The sequence below is a fragment of the Macrotis lagotis genome, chromosome 3 (genome assembly GCF_037893015.1).
Source record: "Macrotis lagotis isolate mMagLag1 chromosome 3, bilby.v1.9.chrom.fasta, whole genome shotgun sequence".
Taxonomy (NCBI): Eukaryota; Metazoa; Chordata; class Mammalia; order Peramelemorphia; family Peramelidae; genus Macrotis; species Macrotis lagotis.
Genome location: NC_133660.1, coordinates 46,535,346 through 46,562,816, shown reverse-complemented (window position 1 = coordinate 46,562,816; position 27,471 = coordinate 46,535,346). Strand labels below are relative to the sequence as shown.

At 35.6% G+C, this 27,471-nt stretch overlaps 1 protein-coding gene across 7 annotated transcripts in view; it reads left to right on the top strand.

Annotated features, from left to right (window-relative positions):
- The first annotated feature begins 448 nt into the window (after positions 1-448).
- Positions 449-27,471, top strand: part of MAPK10 (mitogen-activated protein kinase 10) — a 184,695-nt gene continuing 157,672 nt past the window's right edge. For 3 of the 7 annotated variants that reach the window (XM_074228605.1, XM_074228602.1, XM_074228607.1), the window contains exons 1-2: positions 452-574; positions 11,452-11,568. The gene's annotated coding sequence lies outside the window, so the exon portion shown is untranslated. Of the gene's footprint in view, positions 575-8,795; positions 8,875-11,451; positions 11,569-27,471 lie in introns of those variants that run through there. The other 4 variants (XR_012476894.1, XR_012476893.1, XM_074228603.1 and 1 more) reach the window with 3 other exon arrangements.

Sequence of the window (27,471 nt, the reverse complement as noted above, 5' to 3'; positions counted from 1 at the left end):
GAGCCATAGATGAGACTTTTTCCCCTATCACTGGCTCTCTCTGTCTCCCCCCCTTCCACCCCCAAATCCCTCCTGAGACCTCTATGAGCTTTGACGTCACATGTGCTCCTTTCAGTTGCCATAGCAACCCCATTCCCCAAGCCTTCTGTCCCTTGCCTCTGGTAGATTCCACAATGGTACAGGCAGCATCACGCTGTACAATGGTTTCCAGGCAGTGAAAGAGGGTGATTCAGCAAGCTCTCTTCTTTTTTTTCTTCTCCCTCCCCCCTCCCTTTATTTTGATTTTAAGGGTGATACTTGCTACAAGCTTATTTTTGCCTTTTCCTTTTCCTGTTTTTTTTTTTTTGGAAAATCTCTTGAAGTCCTCTTGACCTCCAATCTCTGGGGCCTGAAGACTTTTAAGATTGTATTTTCTGGAGATCACCTTTTTAATCATTAATTCTAACTAATTCCCCACCCCCCAAAGAAGCTCTTCCTCATTCCAATTTGGAATGTGGTGATGAAAAGCCAGTAGGGAGTCAGTTGATGGTGCAAACAGTCCTGGACCAGGATCCCAATTCTCAGGCACGGCATGGTAGGTGATTGCTCATTTGAGGTTGTGATATTTGTTGTTGTTTTTGTTGTTGTTGTTGTGTGTACTGTGTGTGTTTGCATCTTTGCAGTTTGCAGTGATAACTGCCGATTGCTTCTGGGAGAGAGGTGGGTTGGAGAAGAAGCTGGGGGATAACGGGAATAATGAAATAAAATACTGGGGGTACAAAAAGACAGCAAGTGGGGCCAATCTATGGTGAGGGAAGCATCTTTTCCTAGACTTGGGTCTATTTAAACATTTCTCTTTGGGCTAAGGAGAGAGGGGTATGGGAGGAGAAGCGGAAGGCCTTCTTTCTGTGACAGGAAAGGAAGGAGTGATAGAGCTGAAAGAACTGATGCATGGAAATGGTAGGGTGATGCTCAGCTTTCTCTCAGAAATTGATGCATGTTTTTAGGAAAACAACAGCTTTAAACAATGTTTACCAAATATTTATGATGCTACTGTAATGTAAATCCTTCCATGTATTTACTATATACACTCTATCTATAAAGTAATAAGATAAATATTAACCATCTATGGACACACACAACCATTTGTAGAGTATTACTGTTTCTCTCTCTCTCTCTCTCTCTCTCTCTCTCTCTCTCTCTCTCACTCTCCATTGCATTTCTCTCCAACATCTCTGTCCCTTTTCAACTTGCTTGCTGGAAAGTAGATATTGTCCTTGTATAGAGACTCTAGGACATATTTGAGTAGGGGAAAGGAAAGAGATGAGACTCCATTAGGTGATAATCAGAATCACTGCAATTTTAGGAACACAGGTAAGGGATTCATTGAAGCAAATGACTCCAGTAAGTTAGATGCATTCTTCTTTACAAGGTTTCTTTAGCTGAGTGCTAGAATACTATGACCTTTAGAAGGCTCAAACCCTATTGGAAAAGCAAAACTACCCCACTGCCCACCCAAAGGTAAACTCAGTGGTGGTGTGGATTGGAGTATATTTGTCAGAATCCAACAGTTATTTGTGACTGCAGCAAAATACACATACACACATATACATTCAATAAACATATGTATGTTTATGTGCAGATCTTGAAAAACCTTTAGCCAATAAATATTACAGAAAATACAAAAGAATTATATTTTCAAAAAAGTTTCTCTTCTTTTTATATTCAAAGAATGAGGGTTGGAATTTTTGCCTTTTCTCTTTTATAGATGTCTTCCTAGGTCCCAATATTCTTTTTAGAGAGGCAGATTGTTTATAAGGATTTCTCCAGCGGAGACTCACTGTTTCCTTAATGCAGCCTTTCCTTCCTCTGGTTTGTTGAATCTAACTTTGAGAAAAACATTACAAACAGGCAGATGAGGTTTTAGTTTTAGAGGTTTTAGAGGTCAGATTTCAACCAAATGGGCAAAGGGGAATGTTTTCAAGAAAACAAACTAGATTGACCTTGTCCATTTGTGGTCCCATTTATCCTCTCCATTTCTAGCCAACTCTGTTGGTTACAGAACCTTGAGAATTCTGGAGAAGACCAATCACCTAACTTAGCAGGATGAGAAATGATGGTCCTATTCAACACCCCCTGGAGTGGTTTGAATTGTTATCATCCTGACTCAGGGGAAATTTATTGGCATTAAAGAGGAAGTTAACCTGAGGTCTGTGAACTCGGATGAAAACTATTTTGATAACTACATTTAAGTATATGGTTTCCTCTGTAATCACATTTATTATTATTATTATTATTATTATTATTATTATTATTATTATTATTATTTGCATTCAAAAATGTCTTTTGGAGAAAGGGTCTGAAGTTTTCACCAGATATAAAAGTGTTAAGAGGCCCTGTTTTAGAGTAAGAAGGGAAGGTAAAAGAGAGCACAAGTTTTTCACCCCATCTTTGGATTTTCAGGGACTTTGGGGGGCGGTCATGTGCAGCAATTCGGCTGTCTCTAGTATGCATCCTGTGCACTTTAATTATGTTTATATAACTGGCATAAATACTGACTCATTTCATCACACTGTGCTGCTGAGCTTTTTTTTCCTTCTGCTCCATAATAGGAATTGAAAAGCAGATGACAAAGGTGGTTGGTATGTGACTTAGGAAAGGTGCTAAAAAACTGTCATGCCCTCTTAATACTGCATCCCTCCATCTTCTTGTGGCAGAACAGTTCTAATTGGCCAGTCTTCTTCTGGATAGGTTCTTAGTCCCTTCCAGGAAAAAAAAAATCCTGCTGGGGAGCAAGAAAATATTTATAACAAAAAATTCATATTCCTCTCACTTGGTGTTTGTACTTTACACAATGTTTCTGTTACTGAGAGGTTTACATGTGTGTTGGCTAGAAGGAGATGTTTGTGAGCAGATTCCAGAGGGCTGAGCATATTTGCTCTGTCCTTGTCTGGCAAGTCTGAAGTCATTATTATTTAATGGTTTTGTAATGTACTCAGTAATTTGCAGGGTTAAAGGAAACTCTTGGTTGATCAAGGATACCCTAGTGTTCTGTGGGCTTTACATTTTAACTACAAGTGAGTACCATCAGATTTCTTATGTCAGCGTATCCTTTAAAAGCAAGAATAATTTGAACATCTCTGCCAATTTAAATTTCATAGAGTTGTAATATTGTTTTTGATATAAACTCAACACAGATTAATTTTTTGCTTTATAAGCTAATCCAAATGGTTGTCTTGATGATGAATAATAAATGGCAACTTATGATATTTCTTGATTAAGTGGGATCATACCCATCCTCCCTTTCTGTTCCTGCTCTGTCTTTGGGTCACCTTTTCAGTTGAAGGAGATTTAGTGGAATGGGAAAAATATGAAAATATAATGATTACTTATCTCTTTTTTAAAATTTTGTCATGTCATTAGAGCACTAATGGAAAATTAAATGATAGAGGTCACAACTAAATAAAAAAGAAACAAACCAAAATTACTATTTTTTATATAGTATAACTATTCCCTCTTTAATAATTTCTCATATTCTTGACTGGAAATGGAAATATTTATTTGTGCAAGAAAGAAAACTGTGTCTTCTACCCTTAAATGGAAAAATATATTTACTGCAATCTCCTTCATTATCCCTCCTTCAAAGCACAGAGACACACAATCATACATTTATTTTATATTTTCTGTAGCTCCATCTGTGTGATAAGGAGAGGGAAGGGAGAGGAAAGTGATTTATATCTTCCCTCTCAACTCAGTTGAGGTAGTCACAAAATTTAATCATAGCCCTTCTTCAGAGATTATTTTCAATTTAGCTTAGATAGATCTTGTATATAATAGTTGTTTGCATGTTGTTTCCCCTCCATTAGAATGGAAGCTCCTTGAGGGCAGGGACAGTTTTTGCCTTTTTTTGTGGTTGTTCTCAGTGCTTAGTAGCATCTTGCTCATAAATGCTGCTTATTGACTGGCAACAAAATTTAAATTAGTGATGGTTAAGCCATGAGGTGTGAATCACTTTGTGAAGTGTGAATCCCTTTCCCTGATAGAATTTTAAAAAGTCTCATTAAAAAGCAAAACCTGAACTCTCCTCTGAAGGGCTTTAAATAGAAATACTGTAGAGAGAGCTCATTAGCTTTGGGGCAGGCATTAGCATTGCTCTTGGGGTGAAGGGATTTGTCTCTCCTCACTCACCCCCACCACCCCCATTGACCATTGGGTTTTGAAGGCAAACACCAACCTTCCAAGCTCAAGCACATCTATGCCAGAGAGATGGGTATGTAGAGATGCAGAAATAGCTTTAAGGACAGTGACTTTGGCATCAGAGAAGATTGCTGGCTTTGAATATACTCGAGAGAAAACTAGCTCTGGCGATCTTGATTTGAATTGTTGAAAGCACACTAGTGGGAACGCTTGAGTTATAGTAGTACGAGTATACTCCCATAGGCTTATTCATGGGACTTAAGGCTGCAGTCTCCTTTGGGGATTCAACCTTTCACTGCAAGGTTGAGAGAATATTCCCAGAGAGTCTACTACAAATGAGACTTGGGATTGATGCGGAAAATTTTTTGCAGATTAGTTCAGGTTTGGAGAAGATAGGGAAGGGAGTGATGCTTAGTAATAGCAAATCATTCTACTATTGCGTCTTTGGAATATTGTGTTATGGCATTATAAAGATCTGTGGTGAGTCACTAAGGCTGACCCAGATGTGCTACATGTTGATTTTTTAAAAAAAGAAAATAGCATTAATTACTGGGGCCACTAGACTTGGAGGTATTTCCAAATCCATGTTGATTCCATATTTGTATACCATACTCATGATAGAGAATTGATGCTGGAATCAGGAAGACCTGCATTCAGTTCATATTGGGTGTGTGACCTTGGGCAAGCTATTTTGCTTCTGTAAAAATAAAGTTTTAGGGCAGATCCTAATGACATTTATAGAATTTGAATGTACTTACATCTGTGTCTATATATGACTACATACATAGGTAACACTGACTATTGTAGCTCTCATTACCTGGAAGGCCTGATGGATTAGACTTCACTTGGCCCCCAGGGTTCTCTGGTATCCTTAAGGGAATTTATTAATTTATTATAATAAAATAAAATTATATAGTTTATATTAAGGGGTGTCTAGGCTAGACCAGCAGCTATCTGCTAAGAGCAGATAAAGGTGCAATGGATGGAGTGCTGGCCCTGAAGTCAAGAGACTTATTGTTTTGAGTTCAAATCTGACCTCAGACATATATTGTGTGATTCTGGGAAATCACTTAATCCTATTATTCTTCATCTATAAAATGAGTTGGAGAAGGAAATGACAAACCACTCCAGTATCTTTGTCAAGAGAAGCACAAATAAATTCAAAAAAGAGTCTGCCATGACTGAACAACAATAACAAGACTATCGGCAAATGACTGTAGTACTCACCAGAACTGGTCCCTCAATTGTACCAGTGATCCCCTATAACCCAGTTTCATTTAGTCACTGTCAGAATGACATTTAGGCAGAAATATTTACTTCAAAAAATACAATCACAAATACAGATTACCCTTCCGACACATAGTAAACAAATTCCCTTTCCCCCTGCAGCACCTCAGCCTCTGGGGGAGTGGAGGGGGATTAGGTTTATAGCTTAACTTGAATCATATAAAGCACAGTCCCAGTTCCAAGTCCAAAATACTCCTCAATCTCAATTCCCAAGTGCCCTGGGTTCTCAAGGCTTCAGAGTCAAGCTGGCTGGTTATATTATCTCATCTGCAATCCTGGCTCCAAGGTCACCATGACTCAAACTGCACCTGAAACTGGGGACAAATAATGCAGAGACAAACACCCCCAAATCCATTTCTCAGGGCCAGGGTGAGAGAAGAAGAGGGGAAAAGAACTTCTCTTCTCCCTCATTCAGGTCATGTTATTGTGCCCTGAGTGAACTGGGATCTTTCCTTCTGGAAGAGAACAGAATGGCAGAAAATAAGCAGGGCCATCTCTCCCAATCAAAGGAAGCAGCCCTAGCCATGTGGTAGGGTCTGCAGGCGCCTCCATTTTAGGCAATCTGGATATATTCCAAAGACCCCTCGCGGTGCCTCCATGTGAAGAGGACCACACATGTATACATCCAAATACAAACTACACATAATCATATTTATAGAACATCTATATGTGTCTATATTTACAGAAGGAAATTCCAAAGATTTGATAAATATATTAATTGTAATCAATCATAAGATAATTGTTGTTACTCTTTAAGGGATCACTTTTTCAATACAAAAGGACCATAAAATGTCTTTTGCCTTTTAGTTATTTTACTACTATAGTTTTGTAATTACTGTGGATACTTTGAAAGGTTGGTGATCATACCTCCTTAGGTATATGCCTTTCCTTCCTCTGAACCTTCTTTCTTAACATTTGAACTACTGGATTTGTTAGGGGCTGTCAGTTGTCCTTCAGTGGTTCGGTGTTTCAAAATCCAGTGTTAGAATTCATGACCTGATGAAACCTCAGAGTAGAACTTGAGAAGGAGATGTTTCCATGCCTTCTATGTGAGGTCACCCATTAGAACTGTAGCAAGATGGAGCTCAATTGAGTTAATTTTGTCCAACCACACCTTCATTTTGAGGAAATGAAGACAGTGAGACTTTCCAAAGGTCAAACAAGTAATGACAGATGTGTATGAGGTTTGGACCCAGGTCTTCTGACACTGAATCTAGTTCTCTGCTTTTTGCACTTAAATGGAAAAACAAATTGAAGTTTTATAGTTCTGCACATAAATAATTTCTGTGCATCTGTTATATGTTGACATGAACATTCTTGTTTCACTATGTCTCTGCAAGCCTTATGAACTTTTAGAAATCATGCTTCTACCCTTTTTTTTCAGAGATGCAAATGGATACTTTGAACAGGAAAAAGACTTAATCCTCTTTAGAGACATTCATGGAATAATTGCTTTTAAAGCTGCATCATGTACAGTTAAGATTAAACTGTACATTTGATTGGGGAGAGCAAGCTACTGTCCTTGTAGGAAAGGATACCTTTTCAACTCCTTTGTGGGACCTTCCTTCACTGAAAAACAGTCTAGGGTTCTAGCTTCTTCTAAATATTCCCAACCTAACTCATAGAGTAGTCAATCTTCAGTCAACAACATTATTAAATGCCCTTTAATATAAGGCAAGAGGTGAAGAGACTCTGAATTTAACCCTTTTGAATTAAATAAACACTATCAGGTTAGATGACTACAGTGAGGTTGGTTCCTTCTCACTCCAATATTCTAGGAGTACCCTTGAAAGTATGTATCTTTCTAATGCGTGGCTCAAGCCTTCATTCTAATGTTCTCTCTAATATCATTCACCAATTTTGGGTAATTTAACCAAACAGCATCAGTTTTCAAAGAGGGTTATTTACTGAGAAGAGAGCAAGAAAAGAATCACTAGTATCTGTCCTCAAGGTTTGGTAGCATATTCCCATATACCCCTTTGATCACTAGGAAGAATGGATTAAGCTTCAAAATAGTTTCTATAAACATTTGTCACACCATTCTTTTTTACAATTTTATTTATTTAAGGCCATGGGGTTAAGTGACTTGTCCAAGGTCACCTAGCTAGTGTCTGAGGCCAGATTTGAAATCAGGTCCTCCTGACTCTAGGACTATCCACTGCACCACCTAGCAGCCCATGCCACACCATTCTTAATGTAGCATAGTTGGTAGATGTAGTGCTGTTGTTCCCTCTTGGCTACCTTTAATACATTGCTATGCTGGGTCCTTCAAGTTATTGGGACCCTGAATCTCATGAGGATTGATTGTTTTCAAGAGCTGACTTGGCTTTCAGCTCCCAGTTTTGATGGCTAACTCTCCTAGTCTTTTGAAGCTCAGAGGATTATGGGCTAGTCTGATTTTTTTTTTCATTTAAGGGAAGGAGAGAATAAAAGAACAGAAAAGAAAAGCTCAGAAGCTGGTGTTCCTGGGCCACATGGCTCCCCAGGTGGGGATAGATAGCTAGAGGCTTCTCTCCATCCGGAGGCTTATGCAACCCAGCAGGAAAAAAGGAAGAGATCTCTTAGCCAATTAGTGCTTTTCAAATGCACACCCACTTTCTCAGCAGTCACACTTTCTTCTCCACTTCCCTTGCTTCCCCATGTGGTTAGCAGCTAAAAAATAGTTGCTTCAGATGAGCTTCCTGCAAATGATCCTAACAGATGGATTTGGCCAGTTCTCTCTTAAACAAAGACTGGCAAAACCAAACTCAAAAGCAATCAAATAAAGAAACAAAAATCCAGTCCTTGCTCCATAGTAGGCCACATTCTTTTGAGAGAGACAACTTGCGAATATAGAGATACATACAATGTATGTGTGTATAATATTACCAGAAATGGTAATATTCAAGGAGAGGCTACTGATATAGCTAGGAGACTTGGGAAAGGTCTCCTGCAGAAGATGGAATTTGAGAAGAATCTTAAAGAGAATCAGAGACACTAAGAGGAGGGGAAATGAATCCCAAGTTGGGGCTTCTGGTTAGGATGATCTAAACCAATGCAAAGGAAGGGAAATGGAAGATTGGATGGAGGTCAGGATGAGGAGAGGAGTGTAACAAGATCCAAAGAGTACAAGGATTCAGATTATAAAGAACTTTAAATGCCAATCTAGTTGGCATTTAATAGATATTATTATTTTTGTGGTATTTGAGGACCACTGGAGTTTATTGAATAGAATAGGGACCTGGTCAGACTTCCCTTAGATAAGTATATTTAGAGCAAGAATGGAAATTGGAAGTCATTGACTCTAATTCTCTTAAACCCTCTTCCTTACAGCAATGGAAACTGAAACCCAGAAAGAGAGAAATAACTGGAATGGAAAGTCAGTTCCTATAATTCCAAATTCAGTACCCTTTTCATCCAATCAAGTTTAAGGTCTGATCCTTGTCCTGAAAATAATTTTATTTAATTTTATTCTATTCTTAACTTTTACATTTATTTATTTATTTTGAATCTTACAATTTTTCCCCTAATTTCGCTTCCCTCCCCCCCAACCACTACAGAAGGCATTCTTTTCGTCTTCACATTGTTTCTATGGAATGTGTTGATCTCAGTTGAATGTGATGAAAGAGAAATTATATCCTTAAGGAAGAAAAATAAAGTATGAGAAAGAGCAAAATTACATAATAACAGATTTTTTTTTTAATTAAAGGTCATAGTCTTTGGTCTTTGTTCAAACTCCATGGTTCTTTCTCTGGATACAGATGTTATTCCCCATCGCAGATACCTCCAGATTGTCCCTGATTGTTGCCCTGATAGAATGAGAGAGTCCATCAAGGTTGATCATCACCCCCATGTTGCTGTTAGGGTGTACAATGTTTTTCTGGTTCTGCTCCTCTAGCTCAGCATCAGCTGAAAATAATTTTAAATAATCTCTGTTTTATTGTCGTTCCCAATTGGAACCCATTTTTTTGCCTTTTACATTTTTCAAATTTTATTTACATGCTGCTCCATTATCTATCTTGGTGCTTTAAAATAATGTTGATGTATTTTCAAGGTGGAATTTCTCTAAAATACTTAATCTCTTCTTTCTCAAAAATATATATGTATTTGTTTATGCCAGTTGTATAGACATGTAGACATTCATTATGTATATATGTTTGTGTTTGTATTCACAAAATGTATATGCATATATTATTAAAGAATGCTAGCTTATTTTTTGTTACATGTAAAAACAATTTTAACATTCTTAAGTTTTTAAATTCTGAATTCCCTCCTGCCTACCTTTACTCTCCTCCTTGAGAAGGCAAGCACTTTGTTATAGATTATTATAATTCATATTTAAAAAATAATTTTTACTTCCTTTAAAAATAGCACTGTGCTTGAAGAATATGGGGATAAAAGATAAAAACATGATTTAGGGAACTTGTAATTTAATTATATATTAAAATATAAACATAACTTGATTATAATTTAATGATATGATTATAGTATAATGTAATAATATATCACAATAAATTATAAAACTGTATAATATAATGCATACTATATATGCAACGTGCAACACATAACATACAACATACAACACATGACATATAACCCATAACATATAGTATATAATATATAACATATAACATATAGTATATAGTATATAATGTGTAATATGTAATATGTAATATGTAACATAATTAAGTGCCCATATGACTGCTCTAAGCAATGAGTATTTCAAAGGAAGGAGAAAGAGATATTGCTGGAATAGCTGCAGAAGGCTTCATAGTCCGACAGGATTTGTCTCTGAAGCAGGGGTGTGGTGGAACTAATTCTAAAAGCTTTCAAGAGCTGATTATTAAATTTTAAGTTGTGATTATTTACATCTTATAAATTGGTAAAAGCTACAAATTAGGGCTTGGTTTATAGTTTGACTAATTGTCTAGGCTTAAGAAAGCAATGGAGAAAATGGCAACAATGCTGATAAAATTTAAACATGTGTTCTGCATTTTTTTTCTGAGAAATTTTGGTAAACTTTTATCGACACACTGCATCTCTGAAGGCTGGCCTCAGATAGGCAGAGATGGGGGTGGACAGATGGATAATGCTAACTAGAGAAAAGCAAGCTCATGGGGTAGTTGCTGCTAACATGGAAATTGGATAAAGGAGGACCATAAAGGCAGGATCTTTTTGGTTTCTCAGCTAATATAGTTTTGTTTTTTATTTATATACCAGCATGTGACAAGTATGAATTTTTGTGGGAAATAGAGATTATATCATAGACTTAGAACTAGAAGGGATGCCAGAGGCTATCTTTCTAGTCTTCATTTTTACAGATGGGGGAAACTGAAGCTTAGGGAAATTAATTGCCCAAGGTTACATAGACAGTGGAAATCAGAAGTGGACTTTGAATACAGTTCCTCTGATGCTGGACCTTGTAGTTTTTCCATTGTGAAATGATGAGGAAATGAAAGAAAACAAGACATTGATAGTGAAGATAAATGTAAATTGTACTCATTCTCTGTTTTCTAAGCCTTTTTATTTGTTTAGTTTTCATTAGAGACTATAGGGAATTTGAAGTATCTTTCTCTGGGTCTAGAGAAAGAAAATTCTCTCAGTTACTGCTCTTAATAACGAGAAGACATATACATATATGTCTTAAGAGTGCTCATTCTCTAAATATTTGATGTTTTTTTCCTGGGCAAAAAAATTCCCACTATTTTCAAATTCCTTATCAAAACAAAGAGTGTATCTGAAGCACCTTACAAATGTAAAAGGGCCACCCAAATGTCAGCTATTATCAAATTACTTTGTGTAGGCTTAACTATGAAACTAAAAATGCTCAGCTTTCCTTCAGTATAATGATATTTCAAAGTATCCCATAGATCGACTTAGAGAGTATTTGCTGATGCTGACATTTGGGGCTCCTTGCAATTTCTTTGATTTTTCCTTTCCTGTTTGGAATAACAATCCTGTTGAGGTGATGAAACTAAGCATGTGTATCTTTTTTATCTTTGTGTTTAGGGCTAGAGTTAGAAACTTACATCAGCAGGACTGTCTCAGCTCTCACTATTGACACTTCATTCATGAAGCTGATAACTTAAGGCCATTTCCTATAGCTGAGTCACATCACAAGCAGTGGTGAGTTGCAGTATTGGAAAAAGAGTGGGTCCTAGAGAACATGCAATAATACCATTATGTATGCTTTTACTATTTAGTTTCTGTTTCGGCTGTTTCTGAAGAGTCATTCTTCCATAATTTTTGTTGCACAATATCCTAATGCATTAAAATGAATATTAAAAATGAATACATGATGATGATGTGAATAATACTGATAATATATACTGCTGAGGAAGCTCAATATTTGAATTCTGTTTAAATCATTAAATGACTAAATTTGGTTTCAGAGAGATGCTTTTCAGTGGTGAAATAATAATTAGGTCCTACTAGAACAGAGAAGCCCTTTGGGCAATGTGACTATTTCTTTTCAATGTCACATCATATTTTTAATTTCATTCTCTGAATACTTTAAGTTTTATTTTTATTTAATAAAACCAAATGCAAAAATTATTTGTCCAAATTCCTTTTATCTGAATAATTCAAATCATGTTTTTATTTCTTAAAAATTTCAGCATATATGCAACCATACTTTTAAAAAATCAAATATGAGACATTTCTTAGTCAAATAGACTCCTTTTTACAGGCAATTGGAGTCAAGAGACTTGTCTATCATCATACAGCTAGCTTCTGAGGTTGAATTTGAACTTGGGTCCTCTTAACCGTCAGGTTGATGCGCCAATCATTGTGCCATTTCACTGCCCCCAAATTGACTCTTGAAAAGATGGAGTATAATGTATAAAATCATAGTTTTGTGAAATTTAGGATACTAAATGTAGTTATCTTTCATATGGCACAGTGGAAAGAGTCTTAGATTTGGAGTCACAGGACCTGTGTATTAAACCCCAGGTTACCTCAGAATACTTTGAATGAGTCATATGATCTCTCTGGGTCTGAATTTTCTCAGAAGTAGAATGAAGGGGTTGGACAAACAACTCTAAATCTGTGATCCTCTGTTACTTATCTTAGGAGAACTGATAAAAGGGTGGCTATGTAGTTGACTTGGACCACATCATTGATTAATTCTCACGTAATGTAGAAAAAAATAAGCATTTTCTTGACTATGATGCACGCTTTATCTCTAGAGTTTGTATGAGCTTGGCACTCTACTATAGATGCAATATGGAGATTTAGAAGAAGTTCTGACCCTCAAAAGAGTTCTCATCTAGGTGGGAAAACAAAAGAAGGACAAAGGAAGGTGCTTTACAGGTGACCTTGGGTTCCCCAAACTTTGCTAATGAGTATAATTACTGTCAGACTCTTCCTATATGGAGAACTTTGAGACTGAATCAAGTATAATTGATGTAAGTATCAGCACAGCTAGTTTTAGAGAGACTTGTCTTTAGGATGGTTATGTGATGATGAATTTTCAAGTTATAGCAGCTCTCAAAAAAATCACTTTCAATCATATTCTTTTATTTAAGGAGTATCAAAACTGATTCAACCACAGAACAAGCGGAGAGGTCCCTGGTATTAAGTTGAAGGACGATATGAGACCTTGGTCAAATTACTTAGTGAGACCTGCTACTTGGGTCTTATTTTCCTAATTTGTAAAATGAAGAGCCTGGACTAGATTAATTATAGATTCCAATGGGAAGGAACCTTAGGGGTCACCCAAGGTCAATTTAGAAGTCTATAAAAGCCCCTCATTTTGCATATGGGGAAATTAGACAACTTGTCCATGATTTGTGCACTTTGTATACTAACCTTGGTCCCTTGATCTCAATTCCTGTCCTTTTTTCACCATACTGTGAAAGTTCCAAATCCACGATTCCATAATTCGTCATTGGTTTACAGAAATTAATGAAGAGTTTTTACTTCTTTGTTTTTCTGACTGAGAGGATAGTATGAAACTTCATTTGATCATACTTCTAGGATGGATGATTTGATTCTCTCTTAATTGGTGCATGTAGCTTAGCAAATCCTTCTATATCTTAGCAAACAGTTCTTTGGCAAATAAATAAATAAATAAAAATTGCCATTGCATAATGGCCAGCTAGACTAGGCTAATTCTACAGACAACAGATACAATCTATTCTTAGACCCACTCTTAGAGAAAGGGTTTTCCATTTTGGCAAGGCTTGCTAAAATGTTCAGTCTTCTGGAGTAGAATTTTAGAAACTGGAGGTGGAAGGGTCACTTTTAAGTCATAAAGCACTGAAGAGGGGTCTTAGTGGAATATTCATTAAATAAAACAAAAAATAACTTTTCAATCCTGTATTATGACTAGTTAAGGGAAAGACAGTAAACAAGTAAAAGAAAGGGATGAAGAAAAGAGACTGACAGAGACAAAAAAGAGGGAGAAATGTTAGTAATTCAGAGCGAGGCAGACAAACACATTCACATACAAAAATAGAATTAAATAAGTAAGGGAGATGGAAAGAGTCATTTGATTTACACAAATGTAATCAGTGGTATATCAATATAATCAGGTTCCTCGTCTGTAAAATGAGCTTTAGAAGGAAATGGCAAGCCACTACAATATCTTTGCCAAGAACACTCCAAATGGTTTCTTGAAGAGTCGGTTATGACTGAAATGACTGAATAGCAACAACAATCAATGGTACACCTAATTTTCCTGTAATTGCAAAAATAACCCCTGATATTTGTGAAAGCTCTTAAAAATAACAATCTAACTTTTACTAATAATGGAGTTCTTCTGTTTGGTAGTCAGTGGCCAGAACCATGAAAAGGTAGAGTCAAGATAGTATTTCATCAAGTAAGTAGCAGAGTGGTGAGCCCAAAACTCCTCCCAACAGATCTAGAAATAGCACCAGACTGAATCCTGAATTTCCAGGGAAGCCCAGAAAGTCCCTTTGTCCAGATCACATCAGCACGAGGAGATAGGCAAGGACATCTGGGGAGGAGGTCTGGCTGGAAGCACCAAGCGTTCCAATCAATGTCCTGGGAAGAGGAAGTCCAAGAGCCAGACTGGGCCATCCCCAGAATGATGTCAGGTCACTGTTACAGGGACAGATGCCAACTTTGTGGTACACTCCCCAAGTCTGGGTCACAGCTCCTGAGCAGAATGAGAAGAGCACCCATCCACAATGGACAGGTTTTTACAAGAAAGCCCTGGTCTGAACTGAAAAAGGAGGACATTCAGAACCCAGAAGTAGCAGCAATTTCATTCAGACCCCAGTCTCAAAGCAGGGTCTCATTCCAACCCAATATAGAGAGGAATAACCAAGGAAGGAAACACAGACCAAAGCTGAGTCTACAATTCTGTAATTCTGAACCAACAGAGCTTTCCAGCTGACTGTTGGGGAGTCCTCTCTCTCTCTCTCTCTCTCTCTCTCTCTCTCTCTCTCTCTCTCTCTCTCTCTCTCTCTCTTTCTCCCCACCCCACCTCCTTGGGGAGACCCCAAGTTAGAAATTTGAAGAACTAGAATGAGATAGGGGACTGAAAACAAAAAGACTTTATCTTGGATCAGATTGCTTTGGGAGCACTGAAAGATTTCAGGTCTCCAACATCTCCCTGAGATCCTGGAACCTAAAAAAAAAAAACCAGTAGGACCTGTCCAGGTCTTCCCTCCGAAAGTATAGCAGAGTTCTGCTATAACAATAAGTCTGAAGTCAGGAAGTGGTTGGAAGAACAAATAAGTAAAAAAACCTCACCATAAAGAGGTTTTATCATGGTAAGGACATGAAGACACAAATGCAGAAGAGAATGTCTTCACATCTACAAGCCTTGATTCAGAGAAAACACAGTATGAGTACAAACTCAACCAGAATCCTGGAAAAGATGAAACAAGAAAAAAAAAAGAGTTAAATTTTTTTATAAATGGAATGAGAGTACTTGAGGTAAAAAAAGGAAAATAAATGGGTCTATAAAAGAAAGAATTGGAAAGGGAAGTTACAGCTTGGAGCAAGAGTTATAAATATTTGCCCAAGTATCAAACACCTTGAAAATTCAAATAGACCAGGTTGAAGCCAATGATTCCATTGAGGCAAGAGGAAGTTAAAGTCAAAAGGTTAAAATAAAAGAAGAAAAAAACAACTGACTTAGAAAACAGATTGAGCAGGAAAAAATTTTTAAAAATCATTGAACTATCTGGGCACCATGACCAAAAAAAAAAAAAAGAGAGCTTACATCATATTTCAAGAAATCTTAAAGCTGCCCAGATTCTCAGAGCCAGATGGCAAAGTGGAAACAGGAAGAATTCACCAATTACCTCCAGAAAAAATTCCCAAATGAAAACTTTCAGAGCCATTATAACCAACATTTACAGCTTCAACTTTAAATACTGCAGGTGATGAGAGAGAAAGAATTCAAGTAAAAAGGAGCCATAGTGAAGTACGTGATTTAGCAACCACTAAAGGATAGAACAACATTGGAATGACAGATGAAAAATAGTTTACCCAGGAAAATTGAGGATGAAGCCAAGGGGTAAAAACAAATATGATTCTTTAATTCTGATTGATTTTGATTCTGAATGAAAAGTTCAGAATCATGGAGAAAATTTGAAGTTCAAGAACAGGAAAGAAGCGCCATATTAGAAGGTAAATATGAATGAAGAGAGACAAAGGACTAAGTAAATAATTTTCAAATTTGGGAGATGATATATATATATTTATATATATATTCCCTATGAACCTTATCATCTCCATAGATATGTAAATATATACATATATATTTCCTATGAACCTTATCTTCACCAGGGTCCACAGGAGTATAATTAGACAAGATCTGGGAATGGTTTTGTTTTGTCTTAATGATCTTAAGAAAAGAATGGAAAGAGAGAAGAAAAGGGATATACTGAGGGGTAAGGAAAAGGAAGGTTAGAAATTATTGTCTCAAAATGAGAGTGTACAATCAGAGATCTACAAAGAGGGGAGGGTGTGGAGAGTAGCTGACATTTGAACTCAGTTCTTATCTGAATTGGTCAGAAGAAGGAAGAATATTCATACACTTAGTTGAGGGCAGAAATAATTTCATTCAATAGGGAAATAGGAGTGAAAAGGGAGAATGGAGAAGGGGGAATTAGAGGGAGGGTAGATTAAGGGAGAAAGAAGTTCTAAATAAAACAAGGTAAGGGCACAAACTATTTCTAGCTCTTTTTGAGATAGTAAAAATGGGAATCTTATGGGATACTCATAAATTAGAGAATTGGATAGGTTGTAGTTTATAAATGTGATGTAATGCTAGTGTACTAAACTCTAATCAGTGAAATGATTAGAAGAATTTCAGAAGACTTAGGAGGAAATATGTTATCTATGTTCTGATAGAGATGGGAAGATTTCAGAAAGAATGAAATAACATTTTTTTTTGGAACAAGGCCAAAGTGGACATTTTATTTTGATTGACTATATATGTCAGCAAGGAGTTTGTTTTCCTTGTATTCTCAACTGGGGAGCAAGGAAGGGTGGTTTGAGAGGGAGGTTGAGAAGATTTTGGTTAATTTTGGTTAATTAAATAGATACATTTTTTTTTAAATAAAGGACTCCTTGACAGGATTTTTCCCTCAGCAGACCCTTTCCAACAACCAATGAACTTGGCAAAGATGTATTTTATGAAAGGTTGAACTATAATTCTTCTTTCATCTCTCCATTGAAAGAGATGACAAAAAGACTGGGGGGCCCTGGGAATATGGCTGGTTCAGGTCAGTTTTAGCCCACCCTTTCCTTTAGCCTCCTTTTTTGTCTTGGATAGATGTGCATGATCCTTAGTAACACTGAATATTCTATAAGTTTCTCATTCTCTTCTTTTTTTTTTCTGGTGGTAAAACCATATATTTTTTGGCACAAATAAGGACTGCTGACTTAGATGCACAGGATGCACAGGCTGACTTGGAAAGTACTAGGCCAACAGAACAATTTTTCCCACTCCATATTTATCAGTGGATGCTTCAAGACATAGAAAAGGAACTGTAGTGTGATGGAGATATGTTAGGACACTAAAAGAGTTCAGATTTCATAGAGCTCTCTGAAAATATACCAGAATAAACAACAACTCAATTGACTAGTTAGCTAGCATTTATTTTTATTTCTTACTTTATGATTTTTTAGCATTTATTTTTACAATAATATTTGATTTAAATGTATAGACATTTAACGTTCATTAAAATTCTTTTGAGTTCCACATTTTCTTTCTTCCTCCCTCATATACCCTTTGTTATCATATTAGTCATGTTGTGAAAGAAAGTTTTAGAATCAAGAATAATCTGAGTATAATCTTAAAAGAAAAAATGGATTTTAATAAGATAGATTACTTCCAAGCATTCCTAATGAAAAGTTCAGAACTACATAGAAACAAAGGGGCAAAACACACACACACACACACACACACACACACACACACACACACACAGAGAAAGTGAAAACAGTATGCTTTGATCTGCATTCAGATGTCATCAGTTCTTTCTCTGGGGGTGATTCCAATTACAACACCAGAAAAAAGAATGTTCTGACCACAAGGTGAAATGAAAAAGAGATACAGAATTTGATGTTAAAAGGAAAGGAAAGAATGAGGATGATAAATAGCTTAGAACAAATTTCTGATTTCCTGAAAGGGGAATGCTCTGAAAATTGGAATGGGTCGAACAGAAAATAATAATTCCATAAACAACAAAGAAAATTAAATCAAAAGACATGAAAAAAAAGGTGAAAATGTAAGCTATTTACAATAAAAACAAGTGACCAGGAAAATAGGTCAAAGAGAGGACACCTAAAAATATCCATCAGACTATCAGGTATTCATGACTAGATATAATATTTAATATCATATTAAATAGGTGATATTTAAGAATAAAAACACAATTTTACCAAGAATGAGAGGGCAAAGTGAAATAGTAAGAAAATAGGAAAAAAATCATCTCCTTAAAGAAACTCCAAAATGAAAACATTTATGAATGTCACAGTCAAAATCCACAGCTTCAAGTTAAAAAACAATACTGTAAGTTTTCAATAAAGGAAGAAATTAAGTTCTAAGGAGCCACAGCAGGATAATCCAAGATTTGGTAGCTGCTATTATAAACGAGAAAAAAATTTGGAAGACAATATTGCTCAAATCTCAGGCAGTTAAGTAGCATGGTGAATAGTGTTGGACCTGGAGTTAGGAAGAGCTGAGTTCAAATGTGACCTGAGACACTTACTAGTTTTGTGGCCCTGGGCATTTAATACTTTTTTGCCTCAGTTTCCTCCTCTGTAAAATGAGCTAGAGAAGGAAATGACAAACCACTCCAGTAAGCTTTCTTTGTCAAGAAAATACCAAAATAGAGTCTTGAAGAGTTAATCACAACTGAACTACAACAGCAACTGCCCCAAACAAAAAATAAAATTTTAAAATCAAGAATAATCTGAGTATAATCTTAAAAAGGAAAAATGGATTTTTTTAGGGTTTTTTGCAAGACATTGGGGTTAAGTGGCTTGCCCAAGGCCACACAGCTAGGTAATTATTAAGTGTCTGAGGCCGGATTTGGACTCAGGTCTTCCTGACTCCAGAGCCAGTACTCTCTTCCTAATGAAAGGTCTGGAACTACATAGAAATTTTGAAATCCAAACAAAATAATGAGGAGAAAAATAGAAAAATGAAAGTAAAGACAATTTCATCAATGTGAAAGAAATATCTAGTGATAAATTATTTACATTTTAATAAAGGTAAGAGAAACAAATTTCCTTGCAGTGGGACATTTTTAGGGTCATATCTTTAGGGGTCTTAGAGAAAATTAAGTAAGATACATAAAGGTCCTGGGAGGGAAGGGGGTCATCGTGTTTGGTTTTGATGTTCTTAGAAAGAAGCAAATGAGAGGAAAAAAGAGAAGAAAGGGGAATGAACATATCATCTTACAAAATAATAGTACATGGAATGAAAATATACAAACATGAAGGAAGAGGAATGTTATTTGAATTCTATGAACTTCATATTCATCTTAACAAAATAAAGTTGAGCAACCATACTCCGTCTTCCCCCCGCCCCCAAACACACACACAGACCAAGAATTTGGTGCAAAAATATATTACGCCAAACCCAACTAGCAAATAGTCAGGGAAAGAGAGGGAGAAAAGAAAAGTTTAAGATGAAGGGTAAGATATAAAAGAGGAGGTATAAGAGGAAATGAAAAGGAAGAAAGAAATTAAAAATAGATGAAAGATGGAGCAAGGATGAGAAGATAATAGAAAAGAAACATATCATCTCAACCTATAGCACAGTATAATAAAAAATATCCTTTTCTTTCTTGTAATGAGGATAGTGAGGGGAAAAGAGGAAAAGGAAGAAGAGGAACAGAACAGAGGGAAATACCCAAATAGCAGTCATAAATCATGAATGCAAATGGGACAAACTCAACCAAAACAAAAAAAAGGAAAGTAGAATGGCTCAGACAACAAAAAAATTTTAAAAAGTAGATGTTCACCGCTAGTCATATATACCAAGGAATGCAATTATAAATGGAAATATTCTTATGTATGCCAAAATATGTATGGCAGAACTTTTTGAGGCAGCAATTAACATATTTTTAAAAGAAGTATTCTTAAAACATAAACATTCATGAAAAACTAAAATAAGGAGGGGTGGCTAGGTGGCGCAGTGGATAAAGCACTGGAGTCAGGAGTACCTAGGTTCAAATCCGGTCTCAGACACTTAATAATTACCTAGCTGTGTGGCCTTGGGCAAGCCACTTAACCCTGTTTGCCTAAAAAACAAAAAAAAAACTAAAATAAGGAGCTATTTCAACATTTATTATGGTTCAAAGAAAAGGAGAATCATTCGTGTTTTCAGACAAGATGACAGCAAAAATAGACATGATTTATAAAAGATATAAGCACGGAAACCTCATTATGCTTTTTATATCAGTAAAACAATTTCATTAATTTTCAATATTCTATTTTATAGAATAATAAATGAAAAATGGTCAAGTAAAGATTGTCAAAACATTCAGATAACTGGGGGAGGCAAGAGGAGAATAATGAGAAGCTTTAAACTAAACAGTTTTAGCAGGCATACTAGTTATGGCTCTAACTTTTATGAAAGTTTATTTATAATAATACATTATGTAGTTTCTTAGCCAGAGCAATAATTCAAACTGTTTCTGGCCATGGATTATCTTCAGGTATTTGTTCATTTTGTAAGTTATATTCAAGGTCTGATACATAAGTGTCCCATTTTGGGTACTTAAACAACCAGACATCCAGTCAGATAAGCAATGAAATTTTGTGCTGTGACCTGCCAAAATCCTTTAAATGTAAAATCCATCCTTCCATTCATCAAAAAGTGGTTTATTAAAAAAAAATACACTTATTAAAATTTTATTTAAGGCAATGGGACTGACTTGCCCAAGGTCACACAGCTAGGTAATTATATGTGTCTGAGGTTACATTTGAACTCAGGTCCTCCTGACTCCAGGGCTGGAGCTCTATCCACTGTGCCACCTAGCTGCCCCAATGTCAGTAGCAAGTGTTCTTTAAAAAGGCTGAAGTTTCTTTAGCCTATTTTGAATTAGTTCCAACATGGTACATTTTTTATGATACTTTTACTTTAGCTGATTCAGGGTTTAAAATCTGACTGAAGAATACAATGACATGAAAAAATTTAATCTGTGTTGTGTTCAAGCTGCTTATCCTTTTGGGTGGATGTCTCATGTCCTTCACTTTGGTTCCCAGCTGGATTCAACATTCAGCTAGCTGAGAATGAAAGGGACGGTCCAGCCAATTGTGGAGAGTGCTGTTAATAAAATAATCCACCATAATATGAATGGCATGACATATGAATACTTGAAGGAAAAGTTAATGGTATTTGCCACATAAATACTATACCATTTAGCAATTTCATTAAACCTCCTTTCAATCCCAGAAAAATTGAACAAAAAAAGAACTTAGAGCTTTAGAAAAAGTTGGATATAGGGGTGGCTAGGTGGCGTAGTGGATAAAGCACCAGCCCTGGAGTCAGGAGTACCTGAGTTCAAATCTGGTCTCAGACACTTAATAATGACCTAGTTGTGTGGCCTTGGGCAAGCCACTTAACCCCATTTGCCTTGCAAAAAAACTAAAAAAAAAAAGTTGGATAGGATACTCTGAGGTTGTCATTAATAAGGAAAAAGTCCTTCTGCACATTAAAATATTTCTACAATTACAATCTTGTAATAATAATTTAAAAGGATACTCCAAGGTATTATCATTATTATTATTATATTTAGCATAATATAGTGATATGTAATATAATAATTAATAATGATGCCAATACTAACAGAAAAGAAAATGAAAATAGCCTTGAGGTTTATCTAATACACAACAAATTTATCAAAGATGATAAAAGTTGTGAAATAGTCATTGTTAGAGTCGTTTCTATGGTAAAGTAGACCCACTGGTTCATTGTTGGTAGAATTGTGGACTTAGAAATACTTTTTAAAAGCATTTTGGAATGATACAAATAAAGTGACTAAAATGTTAAAAAGCAGATGTTTACCACTAGTCATATAGACCAAGGAGTGCAATTATAAATGGAAATATTCCTATGTATCCCAAAATATGTATGGCAGAACTTGAGTCAGCAAAGACTGAGGAACAGTCCCCCATCAATTGGGGAATGGCTAAATTAAATTAATTAATAAATAGCACAATAACTGTGTATTCAAAATGAGACCAAAGACAATTCCTGACCTCAAGGAATTTATAGTCCAATGAGGGAGGTAACATGCAAAACTATGAACAAAGTAGGCTGTATATAGGATAAAGGAGAAATCATTAACAAGAGGGAAAATACTAGAATTAGTAGAGGTTAGGGAAGGCTTTCAGTAAAGTACGGATTTCAGAGAATGTTGAGAATAGAGATGGTGATTAAATCTATGAGTTGATAAGATTGTCAAGAAAATATTATAGAGGGAGAGAAGAGGGCCCAGGACAAACCCTGAGGAATATCTAAAGTGAGGAGGTGTAATCTGGGAGAGAATTCAGTAAAAGAGCCTGGAAATAGCAATCAGTCAGGCAGAACAAGAACCTCAGGAGAGAGGTGGCCTGGAAATTTAGAAAAGAATATTAAGGAAAAGACAATGATCGGCACTGTCAAAGTCTGCAGAGAAGTCAACGATTTGAGAAAAGGCTTTGGTAACTTAGATTCTCAGTAACTTTGGAGAGAGCTTGGAACAATATCAGTGGAATGATGGAGACTGGAAACTGGATTATATGGGTTTGAGAAGAGCGTGAAAAAAGAAAATGGAGTCACCTCTTAAAACCAACCATTATGAGAAATTTAACTACAAAGGGCAGAAGAGATATCGATTAAAATTAGCAGGAATGGGAATATCAAATAAGGTTAATTTTGGATTGGGGGAGTAGAATTTTTTTTGTATAAAATAGGGAAAGAACAATAGACAAAGAGAATGAAAATAAGTGAAAGAATGAGGACTAAAGAAGGGGTGATCTACTTGCAGAGACAGGATGGATTGGAATTTTTTTTTGAAAACTTTTATTTATTTTGAATTTTACAATTTCCCCCTAATATTGTTTCCCTCCCCCCAAAGAAGGCAGTCTGTTAGTCTTTACGTTGTTTCCATGGTATACATTGATCTAAGTTGAATGTGATGAGAGAGAAATCATATCCTTTTTTTTCTTTTTTTTTAATTTTTTCAAGGCAAATGGGGTTAAGTGGCTTGCCCAAGGCCACACAGCTAGGTCATTATTAAGTGTCTGAGACCGGATTTGAACCCAGGTCCTCCTGACTCCAAGGCCGGTGCTTTATCCACTATACCACCTAGCCGCCCCGTGAAATCATGTCCTTAAGGAAGAAAAAAAATATAAGGGATAGCAAGATTACATAATAAGATAAAGGTAATAGTCTTTGATCTTTGTTCTAACTCCACAATTCTTTCTCTGGATATAGATGGTTTTCTCCATCACAGATACCCCAAAATTGTGCCTAATTGTTGCACTGATGGAATGAGCAACTCCATCAAGGTTGATCATTGCCCCCATGTTGCTGTTAGGGTGTACAATGTTTTTCTTGTTCTGCTCATCTCACTCAGCATCAGTTCATGCAAATCCCTCCAGGCTTCCCTGAATTCCTGTTCCTCCTGGTTTCTAATAGAACAATAGTGTTCCATGACATACATATACCACAGTTTGCTAAGCCTTTCCCCAATTGAAGGACATTTACTTGATTTCCAATTCTTTGCCACCACAAACAGGGCTGCTATGAATATTTTTGTACAAGTGATGTTTTTCCCCTTTTTCATCATCTCTTCAGGGTATAGACCCAGTAGTGGTATTGCTGGATTCAGAGGCTATGCACATTTTTGTTGCCCTTTTGGCATAATTCCAAATTGCTCTCCAGAAAGGTTGGATGAGTTCACAGCTCCACCAGCAATGTATTAGTGTCCCAGATTTCCCACAACCCTTCCAACAATGATCATTATCCTTTCTGATCATATTGGCCAGTCTGAGAGGTGTAAGGTGGTACCTCAGAGATGCTTTAATTTGCATTTCTCTAATAAGTAGTGATTTAGAGCAATTTTTTTGTATGACTATGGATCTCTTTGATTTCCTCATCTGTAAATTGTGGATTGGAATCTCTTGAGTGGGGTGAGGGGTTAGCCTTGGTAAAGAGTATGGTCACTTCACCCTGTGAGACAGGTGAAGGTGGAGATAGAGGCAGCAGGCATCTGAGTAATAGTAATGACGAAGAGGGGAATAGAGGAGCTTACAGTGAATGGCCTCAAATTAATGTATAGGAATGGTATAGCATATAAAAATGTAAACGAAAGAACAATAAAAACAAAATAATCAACAGAGAATGTTTCAAACTTGGAAAGGACTAGCAGGACCCAAAGAAAAAGTATAAGATAATTCTCCCACTTTACTCCTTTGCAAAAATGGTAAGTTCACATGGAAGAACATTGCATACATTTTCAGATTTTTTTTCCCCACTGTATTCAAATCAACAGGAATTGATTAAACACCAACAATGCGCCAGGCACTGTGGATATACAAAAAAAGGCAAAACATTCTAATGAGAATGACAACATGCATCCTTGCAAAGTATGTACAAACAAGATTCTATAGGATAAGTGGGAGGTAGTCTCAGTACAAAGCACTAAGACTAAGAAAGAATGGGAAGGGTTCTTGAAGGAGGTAGGATTTTATGTGTAACTTCAAGAAAGCTAGGAAGAAGAAAATGTTGAGGAAAGGAGAAAAAAGCAATGAAAAGGTCTAGATTTAGGAAACTGAATGTCTTATGTGGACACCAGCAAGCAATCAGTTTCCCTTAACACAGGGTATATTATGTGAGGCATAAGCAAACTGAAAAGAGGTCAGGGCTTTAAAAAGGACTTTGAAAGTCAAATAGGATTTTAAATTAGTTAATTTTACTGACTTCCTTTCCTCTTCTTTCTATTTTCTTTTCTTTAGAATGGATTAAAAAAGACGAATTATGGTACCTACCTCTTGTTAGAAAGTAGTACATTAAAAATGCAGAAAAAGACATATTTTAGGGTTTGTTTTTCTTTTTTTTCTCATATTGAGATAGGAGAAGGGATCTAAGATAGGGATTTGCTATCTGCTCAGCCGATGCTCCTAGAGATCACTGGAATTTTCATTTTTACCCACAGCTAAATCATACTACTTGTGTTGTCTCACCAGTGACATTGATTTCTATCCCTTATACAAAGAATACTCAGTGCAAAAATACAACACTTAAATAAATAAATGCTTTTTTCATTCATTCATTCATAGAGTTGATATAAACCCAATGTGCTCAGAGTATGTTATCTTTCTAATACCTGGTTACAGCCTATTTGATAATATTTTATTTAAATGTTTGTATCAATGTTCATTGGAGGCATGGATTTGTAGTTTTCTGTTTTATTGCTCCCTAGATTAGGTTGCAAGACCAAATTTGTACTGTTAAAAGAGATTGGAAAATATCTTCTTGTTTTTTAAATAGCTTTTGTAGTATTGAAATGAATTATTCTTTGTTTGTTTAACAGAACTCATATGTAAAGCTGTCTGGCACTTGAGTTCCCTCTTCCTTTTCCCTTTTTGGCTGGTAATTTGTAGGTTGTTCAATTTTTTTTCTGATATTGGGTTATTTAAATAACCTATTTTTTGCTAGTCTGGCTATTTTATATTTTTGTAGATATTCATCTGTTTACTGTATATACTATCAGATTTTTTTTGCATTTAATTGGACAAAATAATTTCTTTTCATTTTCTTTATTTCCTTAAATCACTGAATTCTTTTTTTCATTTATATGAATTTTTTAACTTTATTCTTTTAAAAAGTAAGTCAGTTGTTTATATTTATTAGTTATATTTATATCTATTAGTTTTTCCAAAAATCAGCTTGGTTTCATTGATTAAGTCAATGGTCTTTTTTGCCTTCAATTAATTAATTTCTTCTATAGTTTTTAGGATTTCTACTTTATTATTTAATTGGGAATTTTGCATTTGTTGCTCAAGTTTTAACCTTGCATGCCTAGTTCATTGATTTTTTCTTTTTTTTTGTTGATGAATATATTTAGAGATATAAAATTTTCTCTTAGGAATGCTTTAAATTGAATCTCATAAGTTTTGGTATATTGTCTTAGTCTTATGATTACCTTTGATGAATTTTTTGACTAATCAATTTTTAAAAATTATTTTCCATTACCAAAATGCTTTCTAATTCAGTCTTTAGTCAATCTTCATTTAGTATAAATACTTTTGGTACTGTGATCAATAAATGTCATATTTAATACTTCTACTTTTATTTTTTTTGGTGACATCTTCATGTTTCAAAAATATAGTCAGTTTTTGTGAAGATGCCATGAATACCTGAGAAATATGCAAATTCCTTTTTATTTTCCGTCAGTAACTACTAAAGCTCAGTCATCTCTGCTTTTCTAAGGTCTTATTCAGAGCCTTTCCTCACTCCTCACTTATCTTTTGATTGGTCTAAGTTTGAATAGGACCTAATATGATCTCCCACAATTAATAGATTTTTACTATTTTTTCCTCCAAGTTGAAGTATTCTGGTAAAAAAAAATTAATTGAATCCTGCTTTTCAATACACTCTACTATCCTCTTTCATGTTATGGGTGAGTTCATCCCATTCATATTCACAATTAAGATTTTTAATTGTGTATTTCCCTCCATCCTGTCCTCTTTAATCTTTTCCCTCTTTTTTGCTCTTACCATTTTGTAAATAAAAATGCTGTAAAAGAGAAATAATTGATTGACATTTGTGGTCTTGTAAGTTAAGTGCTCTGGTTAGTCTTTATTACAACTTGTCTTTTCTCCTTATTCTGACTTTGATTACTTTTTTCTTTTTTTTCTTTCCTTATAATCCTCTTTCTTTTCCCACCCTCAGCATTTGAGTTTCTTTCGCTTCTGATTATTTCCTGGTGTATGCTGCACTACTACATTTCTAGATCTTTTTTCTTGCTTCTATAGTAGCAGTTAGGTAGTTCAGTAGATAGAGCACTGTATTTGGAGTCAGGAAGACCTGAATTCAAATCTAAGCTTCCTAGCTAAGTGACCCTGGGAAAATAACTTCCTCAAAAGGAAAATGGGGTCTATCCTATCACCTATTTTCCCTGGTTATGAGGAACAGTGCAGATAATATTTGTGAAGTACCAAACACAGTTCCTATCAAATAGTAGATGTTTAATGAATGCTTATTCCCTTCCCTCTATTCTTCTGGTCCTCAACTATTCCTTTAAATATTAATATATTTCTATATTGAAATTTCTAATTGTCTTCTTTATTTCTTTGACTGATTCAGATGAAAGTGAGTTTCATATGTGCCCCTTATCCCATTCCTTCCTCTATATTTATATACTATTTTTCTTATGTACCTCTGTTATACAGTAGTAATTTCCTTCCTTGATTTAGTCCTCTGTTCCTCTCATTTTTTCTTTGCAAAGATATTAAAACAGAACAAAATATCCAGAGACTCCTTGTCATTTAAAAAAATTAAATTTTTTTATTTTTCCCCAATTTCATGTTAAAATTGTTTTA